The following is an 18,031-nucleotide window of genomic DNA, read 5'->3' as shown; positions in this document are numbered from 1 at the left end:
AATTTATTTCATGGTATTAAGATTAAAGTAGGTTTATATTATCATATATTATTATTATTCTTTTCAGAATATTTTCAGCAAACTTCTCGTACTCTAGCAATAAGCAGGGATTTCTTAAAATTAACAGCAAAATTTAAAATATTCATGATTTCAACTTTGATTCTGGGCACAGGCTTATAGAATGTTTTAATAACTACCATAAAACAACTATTGTTTGGTTTATACAGTGTAATCCATTACTTAGCAACATTTATCACATCTACATCTAACAACTTTCTTTCCTACATAGAAAAACTAGTGAACTGTGGCCACTTCAATTTTATAAATTGGAACACAGCCAGAGTGCCGCAGTTCTGAAAGTTACATTATGGAAAGTGATAATCACTGAATGGTAAAGCTTCTGGTAAGAAAATTGTATTAAAAATACATAATCCACTGGACTATGAAATTTTCATATGGTTATCACATTTAGGGCTCCAAATTTTCAGGAAAGAGGAGGAAGAGAAAAAAAGAAAAAGCATACTTTTATTTGGAAATGACAACTTTTTCTTTGGGTCAGATTTGAGTAAGAATTTTTTCTTATGACAGAATCATATTATGAAAATAGGTATAAATACGTCATTTTTTTGCCTTGGATTAGAAAATGTCTAAGAGATAAAACTTTTTTTCTTTTTTTTTTTTTTTAATTATAAAAATGAGGATCTGGATAGTGATATGAAGCTGGAGCCTGAAGTTTAAGTGCATTCCTGCAGCCCACAAAGGAGAAGAGAGAAAATGCTGAATCTTGGATTAGGCAATGGTTTGTCCAAAAGGCAATGGATCAGGGAAATAATAGTAATAATTTTGGTGACCATCATAACGTGACAATTAACCTGCATGATTTTTTTATGATGGAGGTTGAGTTTATGCACTATTAGAGGACATAAAACCATACACCATATTTTTACAGTTGGGTAAACAAAAGAAGTTTAATCCTCCAAAAACTTAGAAGGACGTAGAAGAGGACAGAGACTGAGCCTGACTCTCTTCAACTGAGCCAACAGTTGCTATTAGGGCACTCATTAAAAATATGGAAGATTCATTCTGGCACCACATCAAATGTTACAAAGATGTAAATCTGTCTCTCAAACACTGTGCTGTTTTTCCATGAAAACATTTGAATGTTATCAGATCTGAAGTGGACTCAGATGTCCAAACTTCCCTATTTCTTGCAAAATGGAATTTCTGGGTTTTGGCTATTACTACTGATTGCACGAATTCCATTGACAATTTTGACAGAACTGACAGTCTTGAGAAACATTTCTATTGTGTACAAAGAGCATCTTCAAAGGGAAAATTACTCCACCAGACACGATTAATTTGCTTTAACATTATTCTCATACACTCTACTTTGTTTTTAACAAGAAAGCACAAGATACTTGATTCTGTTGTTAGAAGTAGCAGTAATTTCATTTCAAAACAAAGATCAATGTATTTAAATTTCTGCACAATTCATTCTAAACTAAGAATATTTATCTTGGCAAAATTGCCTCATAAAGAAAGGCACACTGTAATTTAACTGCCTCGGATCAAATGAAGCTAGTGACAACACCATTCTTATTATAGTATGTTCCCATTTTATCTTAATCTGTTTCTAAGTAGGGACGAATTTATTAACCTCATCCAAATATTTCTCACTTCCAAGACATGACCACGCCTTAGTGTCAATTGAGAATGAAGCCAAATTTCCGTACTTTTACCAAAGCTTTTAAAGCATCATGCCATAGCATATGTGCAGGTGCAGATTTGATACAGAATCCCATTTGCCACAGTTTTCTTAAACATAATCCTTAGTATTCAAGAGCTGCAAAAGTTGGATCATTCTCTAGTAGATTGTTTTTAATTCCTTGGCACAGCAGTGCAAAATATTGTGAATTTAAATACATTTCTATAGAGACATTCAGGTCATGTCAATTTTAATCACCACAGTTTCTAGTTACTATTAAAATCTCTATTATATCTGTATTTTTCTTATTATTGGTATTTCAAGCTAAAAGCAATTTATACTTCATTATTCTTAGACTCCTCAGGGCATATTTGGAAGATGTAGCATTCCATATAAATGTTTTATATGCATCATACAAAAATTTAAGTAAAGCATCTAATTTCACACTGAGTCACTGAATATAGGGTACAGGCATTTGACAACAGGGTCTTTACTTCCAGGTTATGAGTTTGAATTCAACGTGGGGCAGAAAAGATAAAGATATCACCAGGTGCTAAATTGTCCATGACTTGTATTAAATGAAGTTCACAGCTTTTAGAGTCAGTGGGGACTATTACGATTCTCAGGTCTGGCTCCAGATCCAGCACCGGCCACAAAGCTTTACAGAGCAATTTCTGCATAAAACCTACAAATTGTATGAGGTAAAAAAATTCATTTGGAAAGGCATTCTTCTTGGTTTACACTTCATCTGATGAAAAATGTACTCCACTGCAATGTCCCCTTCACTATCAAAAACGTGTCAGTGCCCATTTAGGTAACAGAATGTTACAAAACACATTAAAAAAAAGAAGAAAGCCTTTCAGCAGAGATAGCAACGTAATGGAATGTACTTGCCCTACGCAGATGGAGTAGTGCTCACAGAAAAAAAGTACTATTTGCGAATAAAACAGGATAAGAGAAGGAGAAAAGTACACAAGCAAAGGGGTCTGGAACCAAGTAAGTTGCAGAGAACCAGCTTCTTGGGCTTTATACACTTGTGTTAGACCTACCTCTTCCTGCCACATCTTATTAAAGAGAATATATTTATTTTGCTTTTCCGTTCAGCATTTGTTGTTGATTTTCTTTTCTTGTTACAGACAAACCATTGTATATTTTGCTAATGAAATATATTTCAAGTTGTATAGTTGAATCCCAGCCTATTAATCAACAATGTAGAAAGCTATCTTTTGACTGCCAAATAGAGCACAAACTGCTTGAAGTGTTTTATTTTAATGCTCTATAAGTAGTGGCTAATACTTCAGCTATATAAAATGAGCTATTGATATTTCAGTGCATTCCTATTTGGAGTGCAGAAAGCTTCGGATTTTTTCATTTGTATGTAATTAGGCTCTAAATTTTAATTATTTGCTCTACAAAGAAGGTAGAGAGTAGAGATACAAACATAAACTTTCTCCTGTATCCTTGTCATTTAATTACCATCATTTCACAGTCTAAAATACAAAGCTTTTCTCAACCACCTAATGAATGAGGTTCTTCTGTAATTGAAGGCAGGGATATGACTGAAGAGCAGTAACTTCTGTGTCATTTAAAAATATTAGTGGAAAACAAAGTATGTGAGCTTTACGGAATAGGCAACACTAGTGAGCAGTATATTTAGAATATCTTTCCTCTCAGGACCAGGAAAAACAAAAAAAATGTTTTTACTCAGTAGATATGACATATGCTTATATCTGTAACACTTACTTGTTCACCCTACTGAATAAAGCTGTAAAAGTGCTTTTCTAGGTTTTCAAAGTTTTTGAAGTGCTTAATTCCAGCACCGGTAGAAGAGAGTAAAAAAGATTCCATCCTTCTTTGTGCACTATGATTTTGATTGATCACTTGCCAGTAAATTAACACTATACAAACCAGTGGACAGTAAAGGAATTGCATACATGGCGTTGAATGTACACTTTGAAAATGGTATTTTTCTTCTCCCCAACATTCTGAATGCTAATATATAGAAAATAAAATCTTAGCCTAAAGCTCCAGCCTCAGGCTGTGTCTTCAGAGACAATGATTACAATCTCTCTGTAAACTGAAAAATTTCAAATACAATTTTGAAGAAGAACAGAGAGACAGGAGAAGCTCAGTTTAAAGCTTCAAAGAATTTCTTGTTCAGTTAACTTACTTTTAACATATTTATTACTTTGGGGAGGAATTCATCTGCTGGATTTCAAATTTTCAAGCAGGATTTCCTACCTTTCTACATGATTTCCATTTTTTTCTCTCTACTAAGGGATTAAAACAAACCACTGCGGGGGTTTTTCCAATGGATTTTAGACTTAACTTTATTGCAAACAAATGTTACCAGTTATCCTCTCTATCCAGCTGGTTGGTTTTCTTCTTCTAGATTCCTAATATGCAGTCTCACAAACAAAAAAACCAAGATCCTTACTTGCTCCGCCCTAACTCTTACTATATGCTGCTGGTGCATCTGAATGAAAATATTTCACTGTATGAAAAACATATTTTTGACAAGCCAACAGCAATTTTTAAAAAAATTATAAATTCTCAGAATAGTAATTTATCCCACAGTTTGGATTTAAAAAATTGAAAAAGATCTCATCTGATGAGGTATTCATTTTAAGCTCACAACTCATGTATCAAATCAGTTTTCATAAATCTGAAAAAAAAAATAAAAATCATCTCTTTGCTGAAAAAAAAATGATAGACTTCAGCTAAAAGAGTTTTTCAGAAAGTCATGTGTGTCTGTAAAGAGATGCTTACAATAAAAGTGCCTCTTAGCTACAGTGGTCTTGTGTACTTAAGCACATCTACTTTGATTTGCAGCCAATATCCTGATATCAAACCAATTGTCCTTCTATGTTTTTCTTCTACTAAACTGTTGTTTGTTTTTTTTGATGACTGTAAGTAGTAGTGCACGTGACAGAGCTGATAAGGAATCCAAATTTCTGCCAGCCTGTGTCTACATCCTGTTTAAATAACCCCCTGTTAACTCCTATGGAAGCTGACGCAGCTGCAAGGAAGATACTATATAGTTCATTATGCCTTAAAAGACCTCGTCTGACTTGATCAGCTCATCCTAGTAGTACTTCTGGTAGTACTTCTGAAAAATAGCTTTATGGATAAGGACTTCAAAGTCAAGTTCTCAGGAACGTTTTTATTTCAGGAACCTTAATGAAGCATCACAGCTACAGCAGTTGCATGTTTCTGTTCTATCATTTCATTTTCCCATACTTGATGACTGACCACTTGAACAACCACAGTGCATTTAAAATTCATAAATGTATGTTAACATAATACTAGGGATGAAGTTCTTTTGCATGACATTGAGGGCAGAAGACAGGAGCAGAAAAGGGCTTCACAGTTACAAGAAGAACAAGATTTGGATTAGAAGCAACTCAAGCAGCCTGTTAACTCTTGAAGCACAATTTTTGTGAATTTCCCTTGTCATCACTTCAGAAACACTCTCTAAATTATGAGCACGTGCATGGTTTTGCATTCCCACTTTCTATTACCCATTGATATCAGAAGCTGAATTAAGTCTGACACTTTAACACTAATGGAAGGGATTACCCCATTGCATTTTGTCTGATCTTAATTTTCTTCTGTTTAACTTCAGAGTTAGCTATTCATTTTGCTTTGGTATTATTGTTTCTGGTTTTTGTTGTCTTGTTTACCACTTCCTTTAACTTTGAATTCCCCCTAGGGGTTGATTAGCAATGTGCAATTTAATGGGGAAAATGACTACTTCCTTGCCTTGCAAGATTTAGAAATGGCAATTATAAAAAGTTCCCATTCCAGCTTTTGCTCTGAAACCAAGTCTTTGAAACAAAACTCATACTGCCTATCTTCAGCAATATTGTTTTGTGAGCTCTTCAGCAAGCCATTTCTTATAAAATTCACAGTAAGGACGACATTTTTTGCTTTGTGTCCATACAGGGACACAAATTTGCTTTTCAACTCTCAAAAATTCCACATCTTTACAGATTTTAGACTAATTTCAGGCTGCCTGACTGCCACAGTTTGTGTGCTGCCTGATTTGTTACGTTTGCTGCCAAATCCCCTGTTCAACTACGCTTATACGTCCCAGTAGCATTCTTCATGAGGACACATTGCAGGAGACGAGAAACTTTATTCCTTGCATTACCTCAATTACACATGTCCATCCTTAGGTTCTTTACAATCATATAGTATCTGCAGATATACTGATGATCTGCGTACTGGTATATGCAATGTACATTGTTTCTTTTTATAGCATTAATGATACTCAGCTTATCAGATGGAGAACATTTTCCTACTATGATGACATTTTTTAGTGCATCATAATACTTGTGTGTATCTTTCCACTCTCTTCTAAATATCTCTATGTTTTTTGTTTGAATTTCCTGGTATTTTCACATTTCCTTGAGCTTGTTTGCAGTCATGGTTTGAGACTCTCGAGTTTTAAAAAAACATGAGATCTTGTAATATCTTTCAGGCTCTTGAACAGGAGCCGGATCTCAGGGAGCAGGAATGGATGGACTCTCCAAGGAGATGTGGAAGGTTCATCTGCAATAGTTTGGGAACTCCAATAGGACCCAAAGGGATACTGTAAGGATAGTAAGGATTCTAACATTGTATGTTCACTCTCGAGATCTCCATATGACCTAAATGGACCTAAATTTCAAAACAACTTCTACTATATGAAAATGTTAATACGAGAATGCTCTCAGGGAAGGATCTCCAGTCAGTGAATGTACTGTTGAGATAAAGAACACCATCTGGACTAAAGAGCAACCTGTGAGAGATACTAGGCCACTAGATAGTCTCAACTAACTAAACGGACAAGAGTAATGTCCTGTATGTATCACACAGCTACCACACTCAAAAAGCCCCACAGATAGACTGTATCACTTCCAGATAAATCCCTGGTGCTTTTGAGATTGACACTGGTCTAGAGAAGGAAAAGAGTAAATAAAATGGGCTAGGGACTAATCTCTGGTTCGCAGGTTGGCAACACAGCAGTTTCTACTCACTTGCCAGAATTTTTTTTGTCCTCAAAATAGTACAGTAACATCTAAAGTGCCTATTGGGAACAGATCCTAGCATATGCTGTTGACTCAAGCCACTCCTGAGAACTGTCTGGGAGATTACTAGGTTGGAGCAGATCAAAACTATGCCAGAGTATGCTAGCAATAAAAACGCATGGATGACTTCTCAGCAGTGCTCGAGCCCTTGCCATTCACTGTTTCACTCACTTGTAAATACACAAGCTAGGTGACCAAGACTAATGCACTGAAGTTGTCTTACTGAAAACAGCAGTACCAAAACTGTCACTGCTTTTCTAACATACAGCATGATTTCTGTATGCCTGCTATGATGCATGTGCTTATACAAGACTCAGCAGGACTCAGTTGCAGTATCGAAGTCAGACTGAGGAGTCTTTAGAAAAGTATTTCTTGGCACAAATTTCACCTCTTTTTGTATAAGCACTAGCTGGGGTCCCAATTTTCACATGTCAAGACAAGTGCTACTTTTCATATGAAGATTTAAGTCATACAGCCTTATGCAGATCTGGCAAGAAACTATAAATGTAAAGACACAAGAACTGATGAAGCTGAGGTTGACAGGGAACATCCTAGCTAGAATATTATCCAGGGAACTGCTGAAGCTGCCGATCTCTGTCATCTTTTCAAAGTCACATGTAGCACAAAAGAGGGCCTTCTTCAGAAATTAATGGCTCCATAGATAAAACAATGGATTAGATCAGTTTCTCAGGAACTCTTTAAGTTCTCTGTTCTCTGCTCTGATAGGTGTTGATTCAAGATCTCTCTGTACTCAGAAGCTCTACAGTTGGATATCCCGGCAGGAACAGTGGGGGACAGCAGCCAGGCAGACCAACACCTACTCCTTGTTCTCTCCGTTAAGTCGATAAACCTGAAGGAGCATAAAAGTGACTCCTCTGAGAGCAAAACCAGAATGGGATGAAGGGGCTTGAGATTTTTAGAACTGGTCTCCCATATATCAGAACGATGTAGCAGGAAACACTTTCTTTTGATCCCAATTCACAGTTCCTCCATAGCCAGAAGAGATTTCATTACAGGAATTTACTAAACTGGCAAAAAGGCATACAAGCCTTTTTATACCTCTGCTCCTTTTATACTTGTTCCATAAAACCATTTCCCACTCTCCAGCTCACGATCTCTCTAAGCAGGAAAGTCCTATCTGCCACACACTTGTCATAACCTAGGTAGGATATGACAAAGTTTCAAATACATCAGTATTTATAAAATTAGAAATGTCAAACTGCAGAAAAGAAAAATAAAAAGGAAAAAAAGGGTGGTGGGGTAAAAATCAGTTTCTACCTTGACTGTTAGGCTCTTAAGCTGCCAGTATTTAACATTAATGTTTCTACTTCAGGCTCATGATTGCTACAGTTCTGCCATTTGTGGATATCAGTGTGAGATTATCTGCCTTTCACCAGCTCAGGCAATCCACTTCTTGATGGATATGATTTTATTTTACCTTTTAATGTTTAAAATGGTGAGAATCCAGCCCTCCAAGCTATCATTACGCTTCTCTTGATTTAAATACAAGAAGTTAGCTCCACTGGTACATTCATCCACAGGAACGTTAGCACTTCCAACTTCATAGACAACCATAAATTATTTCTGTCAACAGCAAATTACTAAACATAGTACAACACTCTATGAAAGACAAAAAGAATGCACACAATCAGCATTTCCCTTTATGACTATGAAAAGCTCTAACAGCAGATAAGCCTGAACTAAACATCAATCAAATCTGGACCCCAAACAGGGTACGGCTTATGATATGTCACACATCTGGACTCGACTATCGAAAGCAATCATGCACTTAGGAAATTTGAGGCTGTTATGCAGAGGTTTAACTAGAGTCTTGGCAACTCAATTTGGGACATGAAAGGTATTTGCACTACAGTACCAGGTGCAGTAAAGGAAACTGGTCTTGCAGTTCGATTCCAACACCGCGTCCGCAAACAAAACAAGGCAGCTACGTGTGAGGAACATGGATGGAAATCTCACCTGCCATCCTGAAGTTACGCTGTGGCATTTCGTCACTTCTTGTCACTTTCCTCGGGCTTGGTAAAGCCTTTGCAGAGTCTGAAGCAAAGGCCCATAGCTTCTTCCCGTTTGTAACAGTGGATGCCTGGGTTTTGGCAGGTTGGTTTGCTGTGGGGCACCACTTGTACCCTCGATTTGCCTTCACACATGCGTCCTTGTACTAAAAAAGGAAAATTGCCAGTCATGACGTTATACTATCCACAGGGCAATAGAGTGCACTGCTTGTAAGAGCATTTAATACAGCAAATAATCCTTAAATATCTTGATTTTTTTGACAGTTTAGTCACGTGCTTAGAGTCTGACCGCCAACACAATCTAACAAGAAGAACTATTAAGATAAGTAGAGATGCATTTAAAAAAGTGGGGGTTCTCTTTCCTCTCCTGAGGGTTTATCACCCAGAGCAGGCTGAAGTTCTGATCCTGCAAACTGCTCCCCAGTGCTTGAATGCTCACTCCGGGAAACAAATTCTTTGGCAGGTCCAATCTTTGTTTACTTTCTAGTTTGAATGAAATGAAAGCAGACGTTTAGCAATAAATGCAGCATGATGCTCCTTACCTCATACTCCTTTTCCTCTAATAGATCTGTACCTTAGACTAGTTGAGGATATTCTTTCCCAAAGCAGGCACTGAAAACCACTTAACCGTTTAACTGTGAAACACGTTACCACATCAGGTGTGTGCCGTTGGTGGAGCGGAGACTCCCCGGCCACCCAGCGCTGTTTTGCCTGCTTGTTACTTGCTACAATAAACCTTGATTGGATTATCCCCGGGCTGGCGTACAAATTTTCATCATAACTTATAACAATTTGGTGCCGTGACTCGGATAAGGTTAACTTGGTTTGGAATCTAAACTCTGGGGAGGCGCCCCATCCTTGGATGGCCCCGGAGTGGACGATATCCTTTCCAAGACCCTTACCTCCGAACTCTAAATTTGGCAAGCAGGCAAAAGAACACTGCAGTACCCCATAATTTTCGTGCACGAGGATCCGGACGAAGACTCCAGGTTAAGTGAGTATTGAAAGCGTTTCCCGTTCAGTCGGGGTGGGTTTCCCGAAGTGTGCATAAACGAGACGCTCCCGAGAGGAGCGAAGTGAGTGCGGACCCTCTTGTAGTGCGGTTCTCATTTCCCACGAGGGCATGAGCCACGAACGAGGGGCACGTGTGTGTGTGTGAGAGAGAGGCACTTCGGAAGATGGGGCAGAAGAAAAGCAAGCCTTCTGACTCCATGGTGGGTTCCCCGGGGTGTAGGTCGCCTGGGAAGAGGGATGACTCCATAGGGAATCCTAAGGTCAGTCTCCCTATGATACCGCCAGATAGTCCTTTAGGGTAATGATTGCCCATTGGGATGACTGGCTGCCCAGACAGGGCAAAAGCAGAGAGAAAATGATATCTTAATGCATACAGGGGTGGGGTGGTAAACAAATTAGAGGAGATCAGGTATTTCGGCCTGTTTTGGGGACGTTTGACGATTGGATATGTCAAGCCTTAAACATATATGTAAATTCTAAGGAACCCTTGAGTTTAGAAGAGAGTGAATATGCTCATTTATGGATAAAATTAGATACCCAAATCCATGTATTTGCTCTAAGTGAAAAGAACCATAAAAAAAAAAAAAAAAAAAAAGAACTAAAAACCCCGAAGAACTTCCCACACCTCCTCCCCCTTATGTTCCCCCTACACTCGCACCTGACCCAACCCCCCCCTTCCTCCTCTTCCCCGACAGCCCCAGCCCCAGACTTAGACCCTCCGAGTTCCCCTGAGGAGAACAGGGGAATAACGAGGAGTCAGACCAGAAAGAAAAGCAGTTAGAAGAAAGATTATACCCCTTGAGAGAAATAGCTATAGGGGGTCCACAGCCTGGCATGGGATTTGTGTCAGTACCTTTGAATTCCGGAGATGTAAGGGAATTCAAGAAGGAGATGGGGAACCTTTTAGAAGGCCCCTTGGGAGTATCCGAAAGGTTGGACCAGTTTTTAGGTCCTAATATATATATACCTGGGAAGAGTTACAGGCAATTTTAAGTATACTATTCACAACAGAGGAAAGGGAAATGATTCGAAGAGCAGGAATGAGAGTTTGGGATCAGCAGCACCAACACGGTCCAGGCGCAGATATTAAATGGCCACTACAGCGGCCAAACTGGGATAACCAAAATGCAGAACATAGAACTCATATGGCAGATCTGCGCATTATAATTGTTCAAGGCATTAAGGAATCTGTTCCTCGAGGACAGAATATTAATAAAGCATTTAGTGAACACCAGAAGAAAGATGAGACCCCCACTAAATGCTTAAAGAAGATTAGGGGGGTCAGGGGATCTATTTGCTGGGGACCCCTAAGAAAACAGAGCCCTTGATAAAATTAAAATTACGTCCCCAGCATCAAGAAGTAGAGTTCCTTGTGGACTCTGGGGCAGAGAGATCTAGTGTCCAGTTAGTGCCCCGAAGATGCACACTGTCCTCGGAGAAATTACAAGTAATAGGAGCAAAAAGGGAACCGTTTCAGGTACCACTAATAAAGGGAGTAAAAATAGAAGCTCCATCTCGACTTGGAATAGGATCCTTTTTGTTGGTACCTGAAGCAGAATCTAATTTACTGGGAAGAGATTTAATGATTGAATTGGAAATTAATTTGGAAATAAAACCCAAAGAAATAGCAGTAAAATTGTGTGTCTTGACAACGGAGGATGAAGCTAAAATTAACCCCGAAGTGTGGTACACTCCAGAGTCAGTAGGACGATTAAACATTGCTCCATTTGAAGTCACTATTAAGAACACGGAAATTCCAATTAGAGTCAAACAATATCCCATGGCACAAGAAGGTAGACATGGATTACAGCCTGTAATCGAAAGGTTGTTACAGCAGGGATTATTAGAACCTTGCATGTCACCACACAATACCCCCATTCTGCCCATAGAGAAGTCAGATGGCTCCTATCGCTTAGTTCAAGATTTAAGGGAAGTAAACAAAAGAACTGTTACCAGGTTTCCAGTCGTAGCTAATCCGTATACGTTGTTGAGCCAACTCTCCCTGGAATTGAAGTGGTACAGTGTTATAGACTTGAAAGATGCCTTCTGGGCTTGCCCCTTGAAGGAGGAATGTAGAAATTATTTTGCCTTTGAATGGGAAGATCCAGAAACCCACCGGAAACAACAATTAAGGTGGACTGTACTTCCACAAGGATTTACAGAATCACCAAATTTGTTTGGGCAAGCTCTGGAACAAGTACTAGAAACTTTTGAATCAACCTCAGAGGTAACTTTAGTGCAGTATGTAGATGATCTGTTGTTAGCTGGGGAAGATCAAGAGACTGTTAGAAATGAGAGCATTAGATTATTGAACTTTTTAAGCCTGAAGGGGTTCAAGGTTTCAAAGTCTAAATTACAGTTTACTGAAGAGGAAGTAAAATACTTAGGACACTGGCTGAGTAAGGGAACTAAGAAATTAGATCCTGAACGAGTGAATGGTATCTTATCCCTCCAGGCACCAACAAGCAAGAGACAGATAAGGCAGTTGTTAGGACTTTTAGGGTACTGTAGACAAGGGATTGAAAATTACAGCAACAAAGTGAAGTTTTTGTATCAGAAATTAGTAGGAGTAAGATTAATAAAACGGACTCAGAAGGATGAACAGAGTCTAGAAAGCCTCAAAGCTGACCTTGTAAATGCTCCGGTATTAAGTTTACCCGATACTAAACGACCGTTTTATTTGTTTGTGAATGCAGAAGGAGGAACAGCCTTTGGGGTATTAACCCAAGAATGGGCTGGAAGAAAGAAACCTGTAGGTTATTTTTCCAAATTATTAGATCCAGTTAGTAGGGGATGGCCTACTTGCCTACAAGCTATAGTAGAAGAAACATTTGACTAAATTAATCATTGAAACTAAAATGAACCGGATAAAATGTTTACCATTAGCACTATTAAATGTAAGGACACAACCCAGAGCAAACACTGGGATCTCTCCTTTTGAAATGTTATAGGGGATGCCCTATGACCTAGAAATGCCGATTGAACACCCAAAGATAGAAGAAAAATTCTTACAGGAGTATATCATTAAACTCATGAAGAGACGGCAAGAACTAATAAAGAAGGGACTGATAGTGCAGAGGCCACCATTAGATATTGCAATACACAAAATTATGCCTGGAGATAACGTATTGATCAAAACTTGGAAAGAATCATCTCTAACTCCCTGTTGGGAGGGACCGTTTCTTGTTCTGCTTACTACAGATCCTGCAGTCCGGACTGCCAAAAGAGCATGGACTCGTGCAAGCAGAATCAAAAGACCAATGCAGAATTCTCACTGGGAGGCGACCAGAGACCCTGACAGCTTGAAAATTAAGTTCCGAAGAAAAGCGGATGAGTGAGACTATCTTTTGTAAAGATCCTCACTGTATATGTTATCCCTTTGTATGTTACAGGTGTAAACTCTGTAGAGAAAAGTGGTGGACACATGGCTCCTATGGGTATTCCCCTCTAGTGGTATTTGCCACGAATGTTATTATTACAAACGGGAATTAACTGAGCAAGCATTACGTGTGGGAGTATCAACCAGGAAAATTACAAAGGACTCCAAAGAGTGGTGGGATATTTTTGCTAAAGGCATAAACCCTGAGAGGTGTTGTCTTTACGCCAACGAGCCGTGTTCAACGAAGGCTGAAATACTGCCAATATCTTGCAGATGAACAGTGGTCAGAGTGGGGTGGGGAGCTTGGAAAGTGAAGGATAAAAACTGGGACGCATATAAGTCAAAGCGAATCAAATATAAAGGAGGTTCCCCTGAAGAATACGACTGCTGCCGAGAAGATGGTACACCTCACTGCTCTAAGCAACAGAGTAGGCAGAGAAGAAGGCAGAGACGTACTGCTGTTCGGATTAAAGTTGATGAACCACCTCCAGAGAAGGCTCACGGAGCCTCTTGACTTATTACTCCCAAACAAAACGTCCTCAGAGCTTCCCCGAAGTCTCCCATCTCTCACCAGGGGTAAAGACAAAAACCAAAATGATTATCAACAACCTCGGAATACCTGTCGCAAGGGTAAGGGTACACCACTTTTCTTGAACTTAAGATTAAGCATTTGGATGATAAGACTGTTACTAATGCTGATAGGGATAACCCAGGGTAAAGGGAACCCCCACCAACCTTATAAATGGACGCTCTATAGGTGGGAGGATCAAATGATATTACAGCAAGTAATTGCTACCGGGGCCCCAAGTTTTAATCAATCTTTATGTCAACTCGTACCCAGAGACCCATGTCTACATAACTTAGGCTTTTAGTTTTGTCCTAGTTCTCATAATGTTAATATTAACCTTTGCACCTTGTATATTGAATAGAATTACCGGATTGATAAAAAATCAATTAGAAGCTGTACACCTAATGTTGATAAGAAGACACTATAAGCACCTAGAAGAAGACGAAATTGTTAAAGAAACTCCCCTTCTCTCCCTAGCTCGAGAAGCTCTTGCCCAGTTTGAGGAACAAAATAAGAAAAACAAAAAGGGGGAATTGTAATAAACTTTGCATAACCAATTTGTTCATCAAACCTGTTGATTGTTAAAATATATTGATCTCTACAACTTAGTAACTAAGCTGCTTTTAACTGTAATAACCACAGTAACAAGTGCAGAAACTAGATATTGAGCTAAGTAAGCAGGATGAGCCAGTCTTGATTACCTTATCATATAGCTCCTCAAGAGCAGTTTTCTGAGAAAATAAGGAACTGGTCCCAGAAACCGGCCAAGGCCGATTCCGTGGCTTGGATAGATAAACTTGAGGGAGTGTCCCCTTGGAACTAATCGTAATACCTCTCGGAACTAATTGTAATACCTCTTGGAATTAATTTTAATGCAAAGCGGGAATAGGTCATGCATATGTATAGGCGTACCTGCAACTCCCATACATATGTAACACTTAACTGTTTAACTGTCAAACACGTGACCACATCAGGTGTGTGCCGTTGGTGGAGCGGAGACTCCCCGGCCACCCAGCGCTGTTTTGCCTGCTTGTTGCTTGCTACAATAAACCTGGATTGGTTTATCCCCGGGCTGGCATACAAATTTTCGTCGTAACTTATAACAAAGACGCAGCGTGCCTTGTGGCAGGATCACCATCGCAAGTGTATCGCTTGCATTCATCTCCATCTTAATCTGCCGGCTGGCACTTGCTCCCTCCAGGCTGTAGCCGGGATAAAAGCGATGCAGTTTACAAGAAGCACAGCACCGTGTGAGCCCGCTGTGTATTTATAAAAACGGCTACAAATACTAAAGCTCTGCAGGGACCGCTGACCCACACAGAGGCTGTGTTTTCTGAAGAGGGAGTCTGTGTGAAACCCACAAACCCAGGACTGCGACCCCCCTCACCCTGCCCCTTCTCTCCTTCCCTCAGCCGGGCCCGGCTCCCACACCCCCACGCCCGCCCAAGGGCCTCGCTCGCCTCACGGGCAGCCCCAGCCCTCACCTCAGCCGGGCCGCAGCTGGAGCAGAGACTGCAGAGACCAACATGGCCGCCCGGCAGCCCCGTGCCCCAGGACTACAGCTCCCAGCATGCCCCGGGAACCACCAGGGCCCCCGGCAGCCCCGTGCCCCAGGACTACAGCTCCCAGCATGCCCCGGGGCGCTCCTTCCTGCTGCCTGACCCTGCAGGGACACCGTCCCCGGCCCGGCCCCGGCCCCCGCAGGCCTCATGGCCGCCTGCCTGGGGGAGGACGAGGGCGAGGGCGAGGGCGAGGACGAGGACGAGGATGAGGACAAGGAGGAGGGGAAGGACAAAGGGGCAGGACGATGAAGCCCCGTGGGGCAGGAACCTGTGAGTCAGGTTCCCTTCTGCACTCAGCATGAAAGGCCTTGTGAGATATTGTCCTGACACAAAGAACCCCAAACATTCATGAAATGCAAATCAGACCCATACCCCCAATCCCACATGTAATGAGGTAAGAGAGATTTTACAATAGCCAATATATTTTCAGCCTGTATCTCAAGATAAGATGATAGCTTTTTCACAGACTTTGAGCAATACAAAAACCAGGACTAAAACACCCTACCAAACACCACAAGATCCAAGATAGAAATCACAATTTTTGCTGGGTAACATCAGCACCACCTTTTTTCTTTCCTTCTTGAAAGACTTCCATTCCTCTACCGTTTTTATTATTTTCCCGTGAAACAAAAGTGTTCTAGATGCTTGTCTTATAAAAAGGCTTTAGTGAATAACTCTAGTTTTAAAGACTACAACCAAATGATCTTTTTCTTCTTTCCTGCTGAGATTCCTGACTTTTGTCAGCCTCTGGATTTCATCTCTACTGCAGGAGAACAATAAAAAACTTCTTGCTTACGAATTTTTAAAATGTGAAATGCAAGTACAAGATGAATAGAATTTTGAACACACACTATTACACTATGAGCGATTACCCACAAAAAGTAGGGAACACATACAAATGCTTAGGCGTTTAAGATGATTGCTACCCCTGTCTCACAAAGCCGTTTTTTTCCTGCTGCTTTATTCCACATTCCCTTGGTTGTAAGTTAGTTCGGTGCATCCTTCTTTTCACTGTAGCTGTTTTCTTCCTTCAGAAATGAAGGGAAAAAACCTATGTATGTTCTTTCTGTTTATCCATCGGTAACATACCTATAGCTCCTCTGCTAATTTTTTTTAAACTTTTTTTGCCTTGAATTCACTTAAAGTGTATATTCCATATAAACCCCATTTTCCCTTTATAAACTATAAATAACTGCTATATCAAATCTTGTTGACTGGGTATATGGATTTCTGATATTTTGGTTTATGAAACAAAAGCAGCCACCTGAAAACTTCACAGTGTTTCATGTCTAATTGCCTGAGTTATTTAACTGTCACCTCACTTCACTTGCTTCAGGAATGATACGTGAGGATGTACTTACTGATTAAAATGACAATTAAGGTAGGTTACCATCACATATCTGTACGAAACTTTGAACATGCTGTGTTTCTCAGCTTTTACAAATGCTGCTATATTTACATGCAACATAGCTGAAATTTGACCATGAAAAATGTATCCCTCACACATAACAATACAAAGTGTTGAGTGAGGCACATTAAAACAAAGATGTGTTCACCTAATTCTAACGTCTTTATAGTTTAAAAATCACCTACTAAAAAGCTATGAATGTTTTGCCTGTGAATACAAGAATTAGCTGCTTTTTTTTCCTCCAAAGAAAGCAACAGGCCTGCCTGCCAGTTTCCCGGCAATTGCAGTTGGTATTTGAACAAGCTTTCTCCTTCTGAATACAAAAGAACAATTAACTTGAAATCTAGAAGTGAGACTAGAGTAAGGGGGTATATACCCACTACAATCTATTGCAAAGCCATCTGCAAGGTTCCACATGAGATGATTGTTTTGTACAGAACAAAAAATAAATAAACAAAAAAGCACACGCAGCATTCACTTCACCTCCAGACTTCTAAGTGAAAAGATGTATGTAACCTGGGATGCAGTGAACTATCTAAGGGAAATCGGGCCTGATAATCAACCTCTTTCATGTTTGTCTTACAAAAGCAAGGCTTATCTTTCTATTTGTTTGACAGACCCCAATTAGAATGAGTCCCGATTTTAACATGAGTTCTGCAGAACAAAACTCCAGGTAGTTGGGTGTTTGTATTGCAATTCTCACTCCAGATCAGCCCTCTTCTATTTATTGAGGAGCAGGTGCTGAGAGAGAAAGCAAAATGTATTGCCTTGTTTGGAACAACAACATCGTCCTTAGCAATGATGTACCTTCATGAGTAAATTGACTCATGTGGGTAACTTCTAACTTGGCTGCATAATTATGCAAGCAACTTCATGGGATTAGTGGCATAAGTAAGTGCTCACTAGAGTAACAAAAAGGGCTTCATACATTAACATTGTTTTTCTTTCCCTTCAATGTAAGGCTCCTGTAACTTGTAATGCAACACAACAGCAAGCAAACATCAAGAAAAAAAACCAAAACAAACAGAAAACCCCAAATATGGGCTAACTTAACAGAGCATGCAGGCAGTAAAACTTCTTACTCAGAATCATCCTGGCAAGACGGCCATTCTGTAGGATGAGCTAGCATGAACTGTCCAAAGAGTAACCGCAGTGTGCACTGTTGCTATCCTAGCAGGAACTCTGCTGCACACAGTGAATTTTTCCTGCTGGAAAATGTCAGTTGTATCCCAAAACATGGTGTTTTCATTTTGGTTTTTTCCTTCATGGATGTGTAAGTACTTTACCAAAAAA

General features: G+C 39.8%; 1 long non-coding RNA gene across 2 annotated transcripts; it reads left to right on the top strand.

Moving 5' to 3' along the window:
* The first annotated feature begins 9,452 nt into the window (after positions 1–9,452).
* On the top strand, positions 9,453–14,084 carry LOC142028043 (uncharacterized). Of its 2 annotated transcripts, none has more exons than XR_012649367.1 (3): positions 9,453–9,801; positions 12,995–13,328; positions 13,373–14,084. It is a non-coding gene; the product is annotated as an uncharacterized LOC142028043 (long non-coding RNA). The 2 variants fall into 2 exon arrangements; XR_012649368.1 differs by having other exon boundaries at positions 12,969–13,328.
* Positions 14,085–18,031: the final 3,947 nt, after the last annotated feature.

The sequence above is a fragment of the Buteo buteo genome, unplaced genomic scaffold (assembly GCF_964188355.1).
Source record: "Buteo buteo unplaced genomic scaffold, bButBut1.hap1.1 HAP1_SCAFFOLD_116, whole genome shotgun sequence".
Lineage (NCBI taxonomy): Eukaryota > Metazoa > Chordata > Aves > Accipitriformes > Accipitridae > Buteo > Buteo buteo.
The sequence above is the reverse complement of the archived record's forward strand: the minus strand, read 5'-3'. Positions and strand labels throughout refer to the sequence as shown.